Raw genomic sequence first — 18,023 nt, forward strand, 5'->3', positions numbered from 1 at the left:
AAAACCATTCTCAGCCTGTATTGATCAACTCATATAAACACTGAGGTTCCTTTAGGATCTTTACTTCTCCCTGACAAACCGATCTATTTATGGTTAGGTTCCTGACATAAAAGACCTAGCATACAAAGGCGAGCGTTAAGATCACCACATGCACAGCAGCAAGTGCACTTTCTGCCCCCTGCATCACTCCTGTACAGTCAAAGAAAACTCACCCAGCTGTAGAAGCAGATGGAAATGTGCACACGGACAGCGAGGACAAACTGTCTCTTGCTCAAGTGATTTGGTTTCTTCTTGCAAATGCAAAATGTCTGAGGAGAGATTACACTGAAATTTCTGCTTATAAAAAATACAAAAAAGAAACAAATCCACCACTGATGATCCTTGGAACAGCTGGTGGTTTCTACCAGTTAGTCCCAAGTGGCCAGCAGTCGCAATTTGTGACTAGTCTTGTCTTCAGACATCTCAGGGCAACCAAAATGCGACAGGATGACAGATAGTCCTTTCAATAGATACTGACAAACAAATTAGTGCAAAGATGCTTTTCATAGCGTACCAGATGTGTTGAGGTCTATCATATGGAACAACGAATGAAAAACTGTCTACGTCCCATCTGTGCTTTTTCAGTAATCACTGATGCACTCGTTGGGGAGTATAAGGTACAGTAAACATTTGGACGGGGTTTTACATGCAAAATAAATGGAAAACCCCAGGTCTTGGCCTCATCATCGGTGTCTAAATCTTTTATAGTAGCAAGAATACCTTAAATGCCTGGGAGAGAGATGTTCAGGAGTTAGGGTATTGTCCTGGTGATTAATTGAAAAATTATGCAAATACCAAAAGAAAGGTTTATGCAAATCAGAATAGACTGCAAAAATGCACTTTGCTTCCGATCGCATGCAGCCTGTCATAAAAAAGCAATAGGTTAAAGAATTGCTGTTTGGATTTACATCATTTCCTCTCTTGGGGCTTATCTGTCCTCAGACTGTTAACCCAGATTTAATTCAAAGAGGCTGCAATTGCAGCTGCAAGAACAGCGTTAAAATGGAAACAATGAAAAGTGAGTGCTCTCGGCGGGTGATTGAAAGGCCCAGGGCACTGCAGCACATGCATTTCTAGCCCACTGTAAATGACACCAATATCTCTCAGGAAAAAGGCCCTTTGTCTGTGTTGTCCTTCCATTCAGAACAAAAAGCTGCTGGGCTGAAGCAGGAGCAGGAGGTGAGGGGGAAGATGTACAATAACGTCGGCCAAATATCCGTAATGAGAGAGTGCAAATGAAAGGAGAAGGAAACCTGCTCCAGACCCTCCGTGTAGGGGTGAGCTTTACCCGCTTTTAGCTCTTCTACCTTAGATTGAAATGTTGCATGTTTTCCCTATAGTTTCCTCCCAGAGAACATCTCCTAACAGTTTACAACTAGGGGACCCGCCTGGGCTCCCAATGTCATCATCCTCTGTGCCCTGACCGGCCCTGGTCCCTCTCCGCACCAGCACTGGACCTCACCTGGGGATGTGAGAGGATGTAGCCGGCCCAGCCCACATCCCATTCCAGATGAGCCCCTGGCTGCAGGATCTCCTCTCAGCCCTGGGGGTTGCACTGCGGCAGGCACTTGTCCTGCCCATCCTCTGCCCATGCCCAGGGTACCCCAGGAGGCAGTTGTGCCGAGGAGACATGCAACCAAGTCTTGTGGCTCATCGGCATCCTCTTTGCAGCCAGTCCAGGACACCAGAGGACCTCTTTTCTCCCTGACTCCATTGCCTGTGGCTGCTGATACATGCTCACCGTTTTCTCTGCAGCCACGCTCGGCCCTGCAGACATCCAAGCTCTCGCGTCTCTCCCGCCATGAGACTCGGTCTCTTTTTCTCGTCGCTGCCCTCTCTTCCTCCCTTTGCTCTATTGCACAAGCTCCTTATTATTGCAGGAGAAATAACCTGTTTCTCTGAAAAATCCATTTTGCTTTCTCTTTCCCTTTTGGTTGGTTAGACAATTATTAATCCACCTCCTTTTCATAAAATAGCCACAACCATAATAATAAAGTCAAAATATGATTTCCCCATAATATAGTATAATCTCTCCCTTTTCTTTATTCCTTGCAGATGGTACACCTCTTAGCATAAACAGCATGTTAGCACACTGATTCCAGATGCATAAAATACGTACAAATCTTCACATTTTCTCTCTCTCTCTCTCTCCCTGAATGTGTGTATATATATATTATCCTTGCCATTTAATTTTCCCTGCTTTTCATTTTGATTTCTCTTTTAGGACGACACAGACTTGTCATAATCCATCTGGGATTTTATTCTTCATCATACAAAAATGTTGCTTGAAGGCCAGTTTTTACTTGGCATTAAGAGACTGAAGATCAGCCTAAATCAGAGTTTTATAAACCTCTTATAACAAAATCCCTTCAGTTGTAAATGTGTTGTCTCAATAATTAGATAAATATACCAGACCACTTGTTACCAGACTAGCACAGGAACTAATTACATTATTTCCTGTGACTGCATGTGATGCGCCAATTCACCATCAAAAAAGCGGGTCCAGTATCTGTCTATCTTCTTCTGACATCGTTGTAAATAATTCTAGTTCTAAAAAGGGGTTGCACCAAAGGCTCTATTAGAAGTAAAAGGCATTTAAACAAAGAAATATATGAATATGCTGTGTGGACTAAAGGATAAACTGGATGTATTTTGCATTGGTAGGTGAGGGGGTTTAAAATTCTCATTTGATCATTTACAGAAAGCTTCTGACTTGATTGTGAAATGTTTTCTCTTGTGCTTAAATTTCATGCCACAGATTATTAAAAATTGACTTTGCAGTATTTATTTTACTTATCTACCCCAGCCAGGCTATGCTTAACCATAGATTTTGTGAATTATTAAATTTTAAAAGCAATTTGTGTTGGATTTTATACTCCAGTTCTGTCTGTGGGGATGTGCACCTCCAGTCCTATCCCTGAAGCTGAAGCGCTTTGATTCATCTTTAATCTGAACAGTTTTGAAAGTGCATGTTCCAAGATGTAAGACATGATGATAGTCTCCAGTGTAATGCTTAACTAACTGCTTGTTAGTTTTAACATTTAACGTATGATGAAAAATAACTAGTTTCAATAGGTTATCTGAGCCATAACAATGCTCAACATAATTCATTCAGTCAGATAACAAGAACTATTTTCGAACATAATGAGAAGCTAATAAAGGTCACTGTGCCTACAAACACATATACATCACTATTAATTTAACAGTACCGATGCCGAACGCATGCATTTCAAGTACAAATCTCTTTAACTGAAAGCACTTGACGTTAGAAGAAGGAAGGCAACTGAATAAATCTTCAGTATTTAAATTAAAGCTAGGCCCAAGTTACAAAACTTAAATCTAAATCAGGAATCAGACTGGTACTAGAATCAGACTAGATTTTGACTAAGAAGCCTAAATTACTCAATTAAATGTGTAAGGGCTAAAGCTTAAAATAAGGCCTGCATTTCCCTAAAGTTTGAAGTTGAGATCCATTTTCCCTGTTAAAATTAAGGGCAAAGCTGAGGTTTTTGTGTGTAACTTGAGGTGCCTCCTTTTTGGTTTATGCAAATGGATTTCCAGAAAAATATCAACACTTTTTCAGGTTATTCTTAGACTTATCTTGTAAACTGAGCCCCTCTGTGAAGGTGGGAAATTTGAAATGCTAGTGTTGAAAATTGAAAACTGTTTTAAAAATTTTGTCCTATCACTGTCTAGAGGACAAGAGCAGCAGATATCTTCAATGCTATATGCATTAAATGTAAATACAGATTTGGGATTTACTTGGGGTTTGCCACTACATTGGTCTCAATGACTTTGTGACGAATTTTGCTGTCAAGTGAGATGCAATGTAGCATTCCCCAAGTCATGCAGGTGTGGCAACAGAAAGAAGCAACAACTAATATGTAACAAATAGATTGTGTAAAAAAATTGCTAAATGGATCATAAACAAAAAGACTAGAAAATATTCCACATACAAACCTCTGTTCTAACTAGGTCCATAAAAACAAACTAAAATGCTAAGGTCTGGAGGTGCTCCATATTGTAATTAATGCCAGATTTCAAGGTGAAATTGTTTTAATTACACAGAGCATTGGCAAGATTAGTACATTCAGTGCTGACCTCATTGGTTTTTGTTTGTTTTTTTTCTGGTTGATTGCAAAATTGATGTAACTATTTACATGAGGACTTTTTATTTTAATGCCTTTTTTTGTGTGCCACGGAGCAAACAGTAAATCCCTGTCGTCCTCCTGAGCAGCCTGTCGGAACAGGGCAGCATGTAAGAAAGAGGAAAGAATGGAAGGAAGCCTTCCATCTTCTGGTTCTAAATTGTTTTGGAAGAAGCTATGATATTTTTTGCTTTTTCAATAATACTTTAGAGCAGACCTTCAAAAAGAAAATCATCCTTGTGAGCCAGGAAATCATATTCTTCTGATGGGCTTATAGGCAATACCAGGGATAGTTGTGCATCCTAAATCAAAATGGGATGTCTTTCTAAACATGTATTCTGTGCTGCTCCTTATAAAGCCACCATTCATCCAGATCTACCTCTCTCCAGATCTCTGTATGGCCCTGGTTTCTCTTCTACAAGCCTACTCATAATGGCTTTAAAAACCCATGAGTCTACCAAGCCTTACTCTTATAAATAAATACAAAGATTTTCTCTTGGACATGGGGAAGCCTGACTTAAACATAAGTATCTTAGTTGGATGCCAAAAACTCTGAGGTGTAGGTGGCTCCTGTATATGTTTAGGTGTTTGGAAGCTATGATTTACAAACTCGGTGCCTGTGTTTGGAAAATCACAAAGGTTCCTTTAAATATATATGTGTGTGCATGCAAAAGGGATGTATATGTACACTTTCTCATAGATATTGTCCATAACAGAGCTCCAAGGGTGTCCACAGGAGTTGATAATCATTGTTGTCATGTGCTAAAATCCCTTTGGATGACCTTGTCTCTTGTTTGTAGATGGGAGGCAGCTTATGGAAGAGATTTTCCAAACTGTAGAGGATTGCATGCATGTCCATTAAAACTGAAGATATGCAGCATGGCTTTGAAAATTTCAGAGCATCCTTTTGCCAGCTTTTTCTGAGTCACACCTTGAAACCAGCTTACAGTATTTTTTCATTGACAATAGTGCACATTGAAAGGACAAATCTACACAAAGGGCTATAGATAGTAGCATTGAAATTAGAATGTAACAGAAAAGCCTCTGTCAGCAGAGTCCTCAAAATAACAGTGCTGAATGACCTTCCTCTATGCTTAAAAACACATGCTGCCTCTTTTAGGTCAGATATCTTTATTTTCTTTTAATTATGCCACATGTAACGATGTTGCCACAAGGAGTCATAACAAGGTATTTTGCGTTACGCGAACTCTGAGTCAGAGGTTGTCATTTACAAGAGTCTGGAAGCCTCGGGGTGTGACCCCTGTCTGGACATTAAAAAATGCAAAATATTCTGATCCATAACATATGTTTCTAACTAGGTTGTTAGAAATAAATGTGGCCCCACAAGGTGCCTGGGACTTCACTGATGTAGCTGTGGCAAATGACACACATTCAGGAGACCTGTTCTGTTGCACTCTGAACGCTGTTGCACCTTTGCCCATAGATGTGCTATTAGCAGTCAGATTTCTTCTGCAGCTCATTCCTAAAAGCCACGCTAACTAGCCATAAGTGCAACATCTTTGTTCCATAGAGGACTCTGCAGGTGCAGGCAGTGTTACTTCTGCACTAATCCAACAGTTGTCTTTTAACAACCTGGTGCTGGCAGTCGTGACAAGTCAGACAGTCAGAGTGGGGTTCATCTCATCTAACCTTAGCCATTACTGTGCTAAGCATCGAGCTGACCAGGAGAAAGACTCTGGGGCAGTCAAGGGATTTGTTATGGTTTAGTCTTAAGACGCTCTCTGTTTTTATTCACTAGGAAAGGAGGTCCACTGCCATTCATCAGGAGCAGAAATCACACCTCTTTTTACATGGTAAAAAACATAGAATATTGCCATAACTTACTGAATGGATTCAAACTGGGGATGCAGTCGTGCAGTCCAGACCTCCAGATCTCTTCATCAGCAGCCTGATTAGAGATATGCCAAGCAAAGATCTAATATGCATCCATATTAGAATAGAAGCTTTATTGTGCTTATTTTCTATGAAGAATTCTGCAAGCTAACATTTGTATTTATTATTAGTTTTATAAAGAAGAGATTTAGAGGTGAGTTTTACATTTTAAATGTGTTTAGGTTAAAAAGAATCATGAAAATGTTCCTTTTCCAACTCATTTTGTGTGTGTGCAAATCACTCCATCATTGTTTTCTTTTCTGTCAGGACACTAAGCATATCTGTTAAGAGTCAACAGATAGTGACCCTTGTTATGTGACTGAGAAATAGCTTTTGGTAACCTTATTGGGTGACTGGAGACAGATTACAGTAGAGATTTGCAAAACTGTTCAGGGGACTTCAGGGATCAGTCATCTGCAAAAGCACTGGAAAACTGCAGTTTGCCTTAGGTGGCTGGTTACACAGCATGAGTAGTGAACAGTCAAAACAAATAGTTTGCATAGACTGAAAAGCATTTACAAAGTGCATTTGAGCAAATTCTACTGACAAGTATATCTGGAAAAATCAAAGTCTGATACAAACAGAAGAAAAAGCTTAAAACCACTGAGCAAATTAGGTACAAATCACTCTCTCAGCAGTAGGCGTGAGCTAGACAGATCCTGAGCTCTACACGTATCAATGACACAGACCTCAATCTACAGCCTGAGCCACCTTACAGTATCAGGGCCATATGGAGCATGACTTTATGTTCTTCTTGTCCCTTTGGGGGGAAGATATGGCTTTGTTTTTCTCCATTTCTTTTTGAATTGAACAAGTTGATTTTTTGCTAGTAAGTCATTTGTGGAAGTGGCAGAGGTCACATTGCAACTCTGAAGTTTTGTCACTCAGGGCCAAGGAAACAAACGATGGGATTGTTTGCATTTAAATCATCAGCATTAGACAATTGCATTTATCCTGAAAACCATCTATAAAGTCTGGAAGCAGAATAGTGGAAACGGACTTTCTCCCATAAAACTCTGTTCACTGGAGATTTACTGTGTGGCTACTTCTGGAGACAAATTGCCACCTTTTCTTTCTCCCTCTCTCTCTCTTGCTCTCTTTTGTTAACAAATATGAAGCAAATCCATTCACTGAAGCTCTGCGAAGGCCAAAATGCTTCAATTTTCTTAGCACGAATGCTCCTGGACACTCTGAGTGGTCCTGGACAAACAAATGCCTTGGAAAAGTTAATAAATATGGTTGCAATGTCTTGGTCTTTAGCCATGGCACTACAGATGTGACCCCCCATAACTCCAAATACATTGCACCGTCCTGGATTCAGAATTTGAAGAATACTACAAAACTGAAAAACTCAGAGCACAGCCTATTTCTAATACTGAAGAACCGAGGTTATAAATATTGTTTTGCTATGCTGACCTAGGATTTACGTATGGCAGCATAACAAAGAAACCATCCACCCTGCAGGACGTCGGGGTGCAGGCTGGACCCATCAGAGGGTTGCTCAGATGAGCCCCATGGCAGTGCCAGTTCTTCCCTGTCCTGGCGCTTGCTGCCCACGGACGTGCACCGGCTTCTTTGGTGCCCGTTCGCTGTCACCCGTCAGCAAAGGGGCTGTGCTCGGGACGGTGACCCAGCGCTGATGGTGGGGGGTAGGCATGTTCCTGTGCTGCAGGGTCTGCTGCAAGGCGGTCGCGGGAGAAGACACATGGTGGCAGTTCACAGTGTCTTTGCTGCATATTAGAACCAGCATATTTTAATCAATACGCTTGGAAGTCAAGTGAGGCCTCGGCGAGCACGGTCGTTAAGTCTGTGATTACTGCAAGGACTGGTATTTTGGGTGGATTAGTGCCTGCCATAATTGGCTGTGGGGAAGGGCAGGATTACTGTTAAATGTTCATTATTATTTTTCCTACATTGAAAACTCACTGGTCTAATTTAAAGGTTAAAATATATGTAGAAGAGCATTAAAGTATACATAGAAGTGGAACCGTACGTGGAGGTAGCCAGACTGTATTAAAAGTCTGCTGATTGCCAGGGCGCTGATGCCCCCCCCCCACCCTGCCCACAGCCCAGCACCCCGGGGTCTCCCCCACGGCCATCAGCCCCAGCCTCCCCCGCGGCCGTCAGGGCCAGCCCCAGGGGTGCCAGTCTCCAGCCCCGCCAGAGCCCTGCTCTGGATAAATGTGGTCACTGTGCCACACTGGGTAGAAGGGTCTCCCTTCACTGTCATCCTCCAGCTTACCCTGTCTCTTAAAAGACGTGATCCCTGCTCCCATTTCCTACCAGTTTGAAAGACAGGGCCTGGACATCAGTCCTCAGGAAGAAGTCCCAAACAGAAGGGGTCCCTCTCAGTGACCCTAAGCAATCTCCCCAAGCCCTGAAGAGGGATGGGATTTAGGATACACTGCAATCTTCAGTGTTTATTACTGACTGCTTTGATCAAAACCTCACTAAGGCGGCTGTCACCTGTGTGCCCCTGTTCAAGGTATCTGATGCTCTCCAAACCCAAGTATTTCTCGTGGGCTCTGATGCAGGGTTACAGGTTCCACTTCGGAGGCCACAACCTTGTGCTTCTATCTATATTTCTATACCATCCAACTACAGGTATGAGCCTCAGCCACCTTCTGACACCATGTTGTGCCTACACTCTGGTGCCATGATTTTCCCTTCTTCTGCCACCTTGTGCCTGAGTTTCTGCAGGAAGAAGACCTAGATGCAAGCCAAGGAGGACATTTCATGAAAGCAAGTGTGAGAGGTCTGTGGACGATCAGACATATGACATTGGTTTCATCTGGCCAAATGTTTACCTCTATATCTGAGCCAGTCACACAAGTTTCCCTTTGTAATCAACGGAGTTTAAGGCATGAGTCATCTTATCCTAAAATTCAATTCATGGACATTACAGTTTGCCACCAGCGGCAGAACAAATGGTATATAGCACCAAAAGAGTAAGGTTTTTCTGACAGTGAGTATACCCACGTCTGCAGTAGTTTAAATCCTGTAAAGATGTAGCTTTTATTTTCTGATGGTTTACGAGAGGACTGTAGTCATGTTGCCCTAGCAGCGCATCCCTAGTTTGTTAGGAGCTCATTAGCTATGGCAGATACTGTGGTCTTTTGAATCAGTGCAGTTCAAATAACTCCTGCTTTACCAGAAAAGAGGATTTTCTTTGTTGTTGTGGAAAGAGGGAAGATGGCTCGTAAGAGGGAATAAAAGATACTGAATTCACATGACTAATGGAGTTAGATATATTTGAAGAGTGTGAGCTATACATTTTCTAGTAAAGGGGCCCTCTCCTCACCAGGATTTCCTGTGCCAGAGGGAAGAAAGTTTTAGATTGCTTTTGCATTTTAAAATGAAAGAACAGAGCATGGGAGCTGTTTTATAATCTCTTGCTGAGATCAAAGGAGAAGGGAGGTAAATGCATATGTACTTCTTTCTCTGGTGCTGCACCAGCTATTTAGTAGAACTAATGGAACCTCCAGTGTAGAAGAGGCAGAGATTAGCCTTTTCATCTCTGCTAACTGTAAAGAGTCCAAAAGGATTAATATTATTAAGAGTGAATTTCAGCTAGAAAGTCGGAAGGAAATTCTCTCTCCGTTCTTTATCTCTTCATCTTTGTTTCCAGAAATAACTCTGAACCACGGTTTTCAGCCTCCCACCCATTCCTATTTTTTTCTTCTTATTTCTCAGTAAAAACAGACTTGAAAATATCTAACACCCCTGAGAAGCTTTAACTTTGTGGAATTTTTGACCAGTTTGCATGAGAACTGTGAAGAACTAACGAGACTGAATAGTCATGATAAGTTTATGGGATCAGATCCTTAACTGGTTTGAAACTGTTATTCCACTGACCTCAGCTGGTATGACTCCGTGTATGTTCGTGGACTTCAATAAAGCCACACAGACTCACTCCAGCTGAGGATCTGACCCGTGAAATTACGGAGTCTTATCCAAAGCAAACTGAACTTCTGTCATGAATTGGTCTTCAAGGGAAAATAATTGCTAATTCAATGACTCCCACTGTTTTTACTGCAGCTGCTAGTAATTCTGTGCTGCAGAAAATCTTTACTTTTAACTGGTGAATCAAGAGTTTCCCCAGCAGCTTCAATACACAGAAGATCAGAGGTGCAGAAGTGTATACACAGTCCTCCAAATGTTATGTATTAGAAGGCAAGCCCTAGGGTCAGTCTATGAAGGAAAAGTGACATACTCAGGAGAAATCTTCCCAGCTAGATATTATGCCTTAGTGTCCTATTAGCTTTTCCGGTAAATGGTGAAAACAAAAAAACCCCTAAAGTCCTGGTTTAGATGGGACTTTTTGATACATACAGGATTGTCATAGTCAGGGTTAATTTTGTGTAGAAACAGCCTGAAAGAGCTCACTGGGGCCTGTTTTCAGCATACCAAAGCAGTAACCCTGGCATGCGTATTGATGCTGCACCACCATCCAGACAAATTAGTCCTCAGAATTGCAGAATTTGGAGCTGAAGAAAGTAAGCTCAGGAGGTTACAGTTCTGCTGTTCCTCTTGGCAGCCACCGAAGGGAGATGAGTAGAAAAGAAATGCGATAAAAAGTAAATGGCACTTTCCTGCTAAGCTAATCAGTTCTGTTTGAGAACAGAGGGCCGTGCCAGCTGCAAATCAATGCACTAAATCACTTTCGTTCTTGTGCAAGTCCTGCTGCCATGGCAGCTGCTAATGAAGGAATAAAGAAAACTGTTATTGGATATTTAGTAGACTTTTAAAGTGCTTGTGTAAAATAACATATTTAATTTAATACAAAGTTATAAACGTAATTGGAGTTTATGGACATTATAGCAGGGAAGAGAAGAATCAGATTCCTCTTCTTTCTGCACAAAGAGCTGTTTTATGTTCCCAGACCATCCTTATCAAACTCTGTCTGCGGTGTTAAAGAGCAGCTTTCCTATCACATTTTACCACTTCATCAGTTTATTAAGGGGTAAACAGAGATAATAATATGCCTGATATTTCACATGTTCAAGTTACAGAACAGGACTAACACATACTTACTTTAGGATGAAATGAATGTACTCTAATGCCACAGGCTATATTGACTAAGTCTTCACTGACTATGAAGAAAACCTGCAGTGACTGCTCCAGATGTGGATATGTACAAAAGCATGTGTAGATTTAATCGGATAATCCCACTTAAGACAACAACAACTGCACCCAGTGGATTTATTCAATGATGTAATATCACATACTTTTAATATTTCCTGTTCTTTTCCAAATAACTGTCTTTCTTGTCCCTTTCTGTGACTAGTCTCTGGGAGTTTTCAGTGATGTTATTAAATTGCTCATGAGAAGTTGCAGTTTTCCTAGAAAGCTCCATTTCTGCAACATTCTCAGAATTCTCTTAGCCTAAAATACAGAACTCACCTCCCTGAACTCCCGGTTCGAATCACTGTTGCACATACAGATCAGCCCAACTTTGTCATCATTTAAGTCATCAATCGTAGCTGTGCAGTGCAACGCTTGATATTAAATACCCACAGGCAAGCAGTAGACTGCTTTCTCTTTAATTACATCAATCCTCAGTCACCCCAAAGCAATGCCATCCTTGGAAGTACTAACTCTGACAGGTAGTACTTCTGGGAATGCCATAAAAATGCCAGCAAAGCAGCAATGGCAGAGAAAATAAGCTGCCTCATCTTTGGAGAATTATTGGACTGTACTAACATTCAAGGGTACAATGTCAGCACAATGCAGAAAGACTTAGATGCATAGCCCCCATTATTATTGTTAATGGGAGTCAGGTGTCAAGTTTCCTTTGCATCACCCTGAAAACGTAGCCTTCCTTGTAAAGCTTTAGCCAACTTTTCCTTTGTCACCACTCTTAATTGAGGGATAGGTTTGAAGCCATTTGTGCTGTGATTGAATAAAGACTGAAAAGGTAAAAAGAAAATACTAACAACGTAGCAATGATGAACCTGAAGCTTTCAGACTCTCTGCGAGCTGTGATGGAAAGCTTAATAAATATTAAAGGCTCATGTGTTAACAGGTGAAACTGGAGCAGTTGCTTTGTAGTAAATGGCACTGTAATACCAGCAACACCTGGGACAGCCCCAGGGCAGCCCCTAACTCCTTTTAGCTGTCTCAGCTCCCACAGGGTCAAATGGGAATTTAAATGCCTAAATACTTAAATAACTGGCTCAATTAGCAGACCTGACTTCTGTCAGTAGCATCTTGTCTGAGAAAGCCCTGTAAATCTCAGCCCTCTTACATCACTTGGAGTTAATTGTTTGCTCTCAATAAGCACATGTATCCCAGTAAAAGCATTCCTAAATTATAACGGCAGTGCGTTTAACTTTCTGCCCACAGACAGATTGGTTAACACAAGACTGCCTCATGTTATAAAAGGTAAATCAGGGCAGGATTCAGGTTAAATATGCATTATTATGGAAGTACAAGGGAAAGAGGTCATACTTGGCTGGCTCACAGTAGATGAACAGAGAGCAGATTAAACAAAGCCTTTCATCACTAATTGCTGACTGGACCTTTCTGATGCAGGCCATTCATTTCCTGATGCTTAAGCAGGTATTCAGTTTGGGAAGGAGGGGGTTACAGCTCAAAGGGGAGTGCTGACAGGCTCAATGGCAATGTCTGTCCTTGGCTGGGGCCGTTTCATGTTGGTCCTTTCGTCAGTTATGGAGAGGAGATGAACAGCTATATCTGCATGTTCATTTGTAGGCATTACTGCAGATTGGAAACTGGTATCTTAGAAGAACTAAAAGAGAGGTTTGTGTTAAGGTGAAAAACATCATTATGCCCATGTTAGGTGATCCACACGTTATACAGTGAAACTATCATCTTGTAAAGTGTAAAAGAAATACTTAGCTGTTCTTCTACACTGCACCTATACAAACATCTTCTTACAGTTTCTCCATGTACAATAAATCCTAATGTTTGCAATTCTTTGAGTGCCCTCAGCATGAGCTCTGTGGGCATAAAGAAGTCCTGATCCCTTCTTCAGTAACACACAACCCAGTTCCTTACTCAAACCTATATGAAGATCAAGGACTGAAACAGTATCAAGAAAACGTGTCAACAGCAGAACCTTCTTGCTGGGGCTGCATTGCTCAGGGAAGCAGGACATCTCCCTCAGCACCATATGATCCAGCAACAGCCGCTGATAACACCCACCAGAACACAGGTCAAGACTTCCTGGCAACAACGTAGATGTCCAAGGTAGAGTAGAAATCATCTCTCCTAACTTTGGACCTCTACAAGTTAGTCTTTTAGTCCAAATCAACAGTCCAGGTCCCCAGTAAAAGGAATAAGCACCTTCTGAGAGAGATTTATTGTACTTATCTCAGCAGGCATTTATCTGTACATGTCCATGTCGGTGCCTCCTCTCAGAAGGTGAAGTGAGTCCCTCCTTGGGTTGTTAAGACACTCTAAGTCCCTCAGGTGATGGCTGAACTTGGAGACTTAGAGTTTGGAGAACTGAAGTTGGGCTTTAACAGCTCAGCTCCACCTTAGACTTTATGTACCCGAGTGGACTGCTGGTTTCAGAAGGTGGTAAAACCTTTCAAAATCAGGTAGTGCAGCACAGAGTTTTGCATCTTCTATGTCCTTCTCCATGCATGGTCCTGAGATGCAGTCTGTAGTAATGCCTGCATAGACAGCTGCTTCACCTCCCCATACCTCAGCTCCACTGGTTCCAGAAGTCCTTTTAAATATCTGTGCTAACGTTGGTACTCTTGCTTTGGCATAGACCACTCGTGTTTCACATGGCCATAATTCAGTTAACAGGTTTAAATTAGTGATGAGCAAACCTCTCTTAAGCCAAACTGAACATTATCACATAGTTTTCTGCCCCAGTTTAGCTAAGGCTCCTTAAGTAGTGCAGACTTGTATGTCAACGCAGCCTAATGAGAAATTAGCCTGTTCGCCTTAATACTGGCCAAACTAGTTTCCCATGTGACTGAAGAAGATCTTCAGTTTGCCTTAAATGTGTAGACAGATGCTCGTTGATAATACTGTTTGATATGCAGCTGGCATACAATCAAATAGTCATAGATAATGTTAATCATGCAGATTTATTATATGCTTAATAAATCTACTGGCTGTTTTTATGGTCTCCATTGCAAGACTTCAGCACACAGAGCTGAACACTGATGGTTTTTACATAATCATTTTCTCTTGTGCTTCTCCTGTTTTCTGAAGTGATGACATCCCAAAAAAGGGAGGGAAAAAAGAGGAAAAAAAGCCTGTCAGTATAGAGAATGCAAAATAAATATATTTCCAAAATGCATGTTCAAATAGCATAAGAAGCTTGCGAAGACGTGATTTTTAGACTGCCATCTCCAAGCCACAGCCAGATCACTTACTTAGAAAATACATAATATAGTACACTCCACAGACAGACGGAGATGCACATAAACTGATAATAACTCAAGAGTTTTTATCTCTATGTGTCCTCAAGCAAGGCATCAGGAGAGAAAAACACTCTTGCAACAAAATTAAATAGTTTTAGATCTAATTTTACTAGGCTGAACTAGATTTCAGATTGATTTCTGTGGAATCTAATAGAGAACAACACATATACACATTGCCTTTCTTATGAAAAAATCCATCAACCACCTTGTGTTTTTACTTACTTTGCTCTTTAGTAGAAGTAATAAGAAACTAATATTTCACAACACAACGTGTTTCATTCTGTAAATGGTCTTTCATGGTAAAGGAGCTTGGAGTGGGCTGTTACGGAGCGCTGAGATAGTGTCCCTGAGATTTATCTACTCAAACGCCTATTTCATACAGTGAAACTGCAGCTAAAACCCACTATCTCTGGGAAAGGAGGAGAAGAAAGCTGTAGGACATGCCACTGTGGAAAGAAACAATATGTCGCAGATGCTGCATACATTGGCTAAGGCCCCTGATGTGATCAATTAAACATATCCCAGAGGATATATCCTGTATCTCAAATCATATTGGACAGATCCATACAAATCACACACGTGGCTTTATTGCTGGCCCTTTCTGCTTCCTAAGTGATAAACTAGAAGTTACTTTGACCTCAGAGTAAAGGAGCGTGGCCACGTGCAGAGGCCCTGGTGGGATGCAGGGCTGCAGAGCGGCCAGAGCACAGGGCATGAACCTACCCCTGCATGTCAGGGGTTTGATCATCACTGGCAAAACATTTCACATAGCTTCCCCAAAAGCTTTCCAAGGGTAGCAGTTCTGGGTCAGTAAACAGCCAGAACAGGATGCACAGAGGTAAAAAGATTAGTCCAGTTGCCAGCCCCCTGAGCTAACTGATGTTTCACATTCAATGTTCTCTGCAGTATCATAATACCATAAACTGTTATTGCTATTTAATATAATGGCATTTCAGAGCTCTCATCTTGGACAAGGATCCCATTTTGCTAAGCACTGAACAACAATAGAGCAGAAAGATATTATCTGCCCCAAGAACTAGTTAAATAAATGATAAAGGCAGCAAGTAGATCTATTTACAGCAGACCCCTGCACTTGGCAGGCCACGATCAACTTCCAGGCAAGGCACGGGGACAGGTGCTTTTGTGCGTGGGCGCTGCATCTTACTGAGCAGCTTGTTGCCCCATTTTAGAGGAAGATTTCATGGCTCTGGGTTCACACCTCTGACTCAAAGCACAACCTGCCTTGTGCTGCTGAAAGCCTTCTCCTGAAACTCTGACTATCCAAATGTTCCCTGTTTTTTTCTTCCCTTTGGTTATCAGACAAGAAAAAATGTGTTCTGATATTTCACATCTTCTTTTCAGGTCCCTGCTGAAGCAGAGAACAAAACCAGTAATGCTGAATACACTTTTTTTCTTTTAAAAACCTAAATTCCTTAATCTGAATATTAACTTGTCTCTCTGCTTTTATGAAAAGTGTTCCAGGCAAAAAATCTTATTTAACCAGAAGGCTTTTCTCTCAGTATATTCCTCTGCTATCTCCAAGAAAAGCTTTCCTTACTGTTCCCACATGGGCCAGGGTGGGAACAGTAAAAGCCTTGGATTGAAAATCAGTTACAAAAAGCAGATCTTTAGTAACTGTCCACTTCAGAGGCCACACTCCCAGGGACGCCAAGCAGCAGATCTGCAGAGAGAAACCATCCCACATATTTTAACCCTTTCATATCCTCCAGTACCAACTGCATTGACCAATGGATCTCAAGGGCTCATGATGCCATCAAGGCTTCACCTTCAGATCTCCCAGTGTAGCAGTGAGAGACCAAAATGAAAACCAAGGAGGAATGGGCATATGTTAATAGCTCCTTGCAAATATATGCAGGCTTGAATTTATCCTGTGCAATGCAAGGCACCAAACTGGAACTCCTGCACTGGGCACACAGCCGTGCCAAAGCTGCTGTTGTGTCTGTACAGAAACACAAGCCATCTGAAGGTGTTTCGGGCAGCCACGCCTCTAACTTAAACACCACGGCTAGAGGGGATGGACAGAGACGGTCCTCCCAGCCCCACCGGTACCGTGGTGGTCATTCACAGGCACCCCAGCACAGCTTTGCCAGGGTGGGTATAAAAGAGCATCGCACAGAGCCTTCCCCCTTGTCTGTGAAACCAAAAGCACTTGGGCAATGCTGCTGCAGCCCTGCACACTTGGTAACTCGTGACTGGATGGCTGGTTCTCGAATTCAGCTGTAAAGGCTGATTCTGACACCAAGCCAGTAAATCCCTATCTGGAAACTGGCTGCTTAAACTAAATGATGCAGCATGGTGGCTGTACAAGCCATAATTTAGAAGGCTGTGAGGCCTTCTCATAAGTGCTGTGCTTTAAAGACATTGCTATTTTCCCCACAAATTTGCTGTATTTTTCTTTTGTGTAAAGAATCCCCTCATCCTGCCAATCACTGTCAGCCCAAGCCTGAACTGACTAAGATATGAGAAGGAAAATAGAGAATCATCTCCTGACGTGCAGGCTCTCTTCCCTCCCTGTATCCCCCCTTTCAAAATAAATCAAGGCTGACACAACTGTAAAAATGTAACTATTTAAGTAGCTGCAAATACTGCTTTAGAGAAATAAAAATAAGTTGTTTTTTCAAGAGGTTTTGCAGCTGAGTTTACATTATTGCATCAGAATTGACCCTTCCTGAGTAATTTCATACTCCATGCAAACCAAACGAATTATTTAGGACTGGTTTATAATGTCCGCATTGTGTTTTTAAAAGAATACTGTCAAAGAAACCTCTGACAAATAAAGTAGCTTATGGCAATCAATTAGAATATGAGAATGAAACTAATTCAGTAAAACATTGCTAACGCTGATCTGGCAAACTACTGGTAGCCATCTGTCTAATCCTTCTTGTGTTCAGAAGTTGCATTTTAAAAAACAATTATTAATAGTGCTCATTAGCTGCCAAGCAAAAGAGCATGCCACAAGCTTCTGCTCAGAGATTAGCTAATATTAGCAAATACTACTCACTTTTCCAAGTTTGAGCTAGAACCTGCTGCGTGATCTCAAGGCCAGGATGAGTTTTTCTGCTGGGGTCCACAAGGATAAGGGAGAGACTACAAGGGATGGACCTAAGGACAGGTGCAACATCCTGCTGATGCCAACCATCTTCCTACAGCCCTTCAGCACCAATGGCTCCTCCACCTCCCCACGAGACAATCTATTCCAGTGCTGCACTATCCTTACTGTTAGGAAGGTTTTTTAATGTCTAAAGTTAATTTTCCTTGGTACAATATAAGTCCATTACTTCTAGTTGTGTTAATGCACATGGAATGCAGTTTAGTCCTTTCTTCCATGCAGCAGCTTTTATGTATTTGAAGACTGTTGTTATGACCCTACTCAGTCTGCTCTTCTTAAAGCTAAACAATTTGTCCCACATGTATAAGGCCTGATTTTTAAAAGTGTTGAGCTCCTACCATTCCCATTGCTTTTATTCAGGTGACTGAGAGTGAAAGAACTTCAGTACGTCTGATGATCAAGCTGTAT

The 18,023-nt window shown here is 41.6% G+C and overlaps 1 protein-coding gene across 3 annotated transcripts in view; it reads left to right on the plus strand.

Moving 5' to 3' along the window:
• Positions 1-18,023, plus strand: part of ADARB2 (adenosine deaminase RNA specific B2 (inactive)) — a 324,992-nt gene that overhangs the window by 182,472 nt on the left and 124,497 nt on the right. Inside the window, exon 1 of one of the 3 annotated variants that reach the window (XM_072854666.1) lies at positions 5,961-6,001. The exons of the other annotated variants lie outside the window; for them this stretch is intronic. The gene's annotated coding sequence lies outside the window, so the exon portion shown is untranslated. Of the gene's footprint in view, positions 1-5,960; positions 6,002-18,023 lie in introns of those variants that run through there. 3 annotated transcript variants of the gene reach the window in all.

The sequence above is a fragment of the Ciconia boyciana genome, chromosome 2, assembly GCF_034638445.1.
Source record: "Ciconia boyciana chromosome 2, ASM3463844v1, whole genome shotgun sequence".
Taxonomy (NCBI): Eukaryota; Metazoa; Chordata; class Aves; order Ciconiiformes; family Ciconiidae; genus Ciconia; species Ciconia boyciana.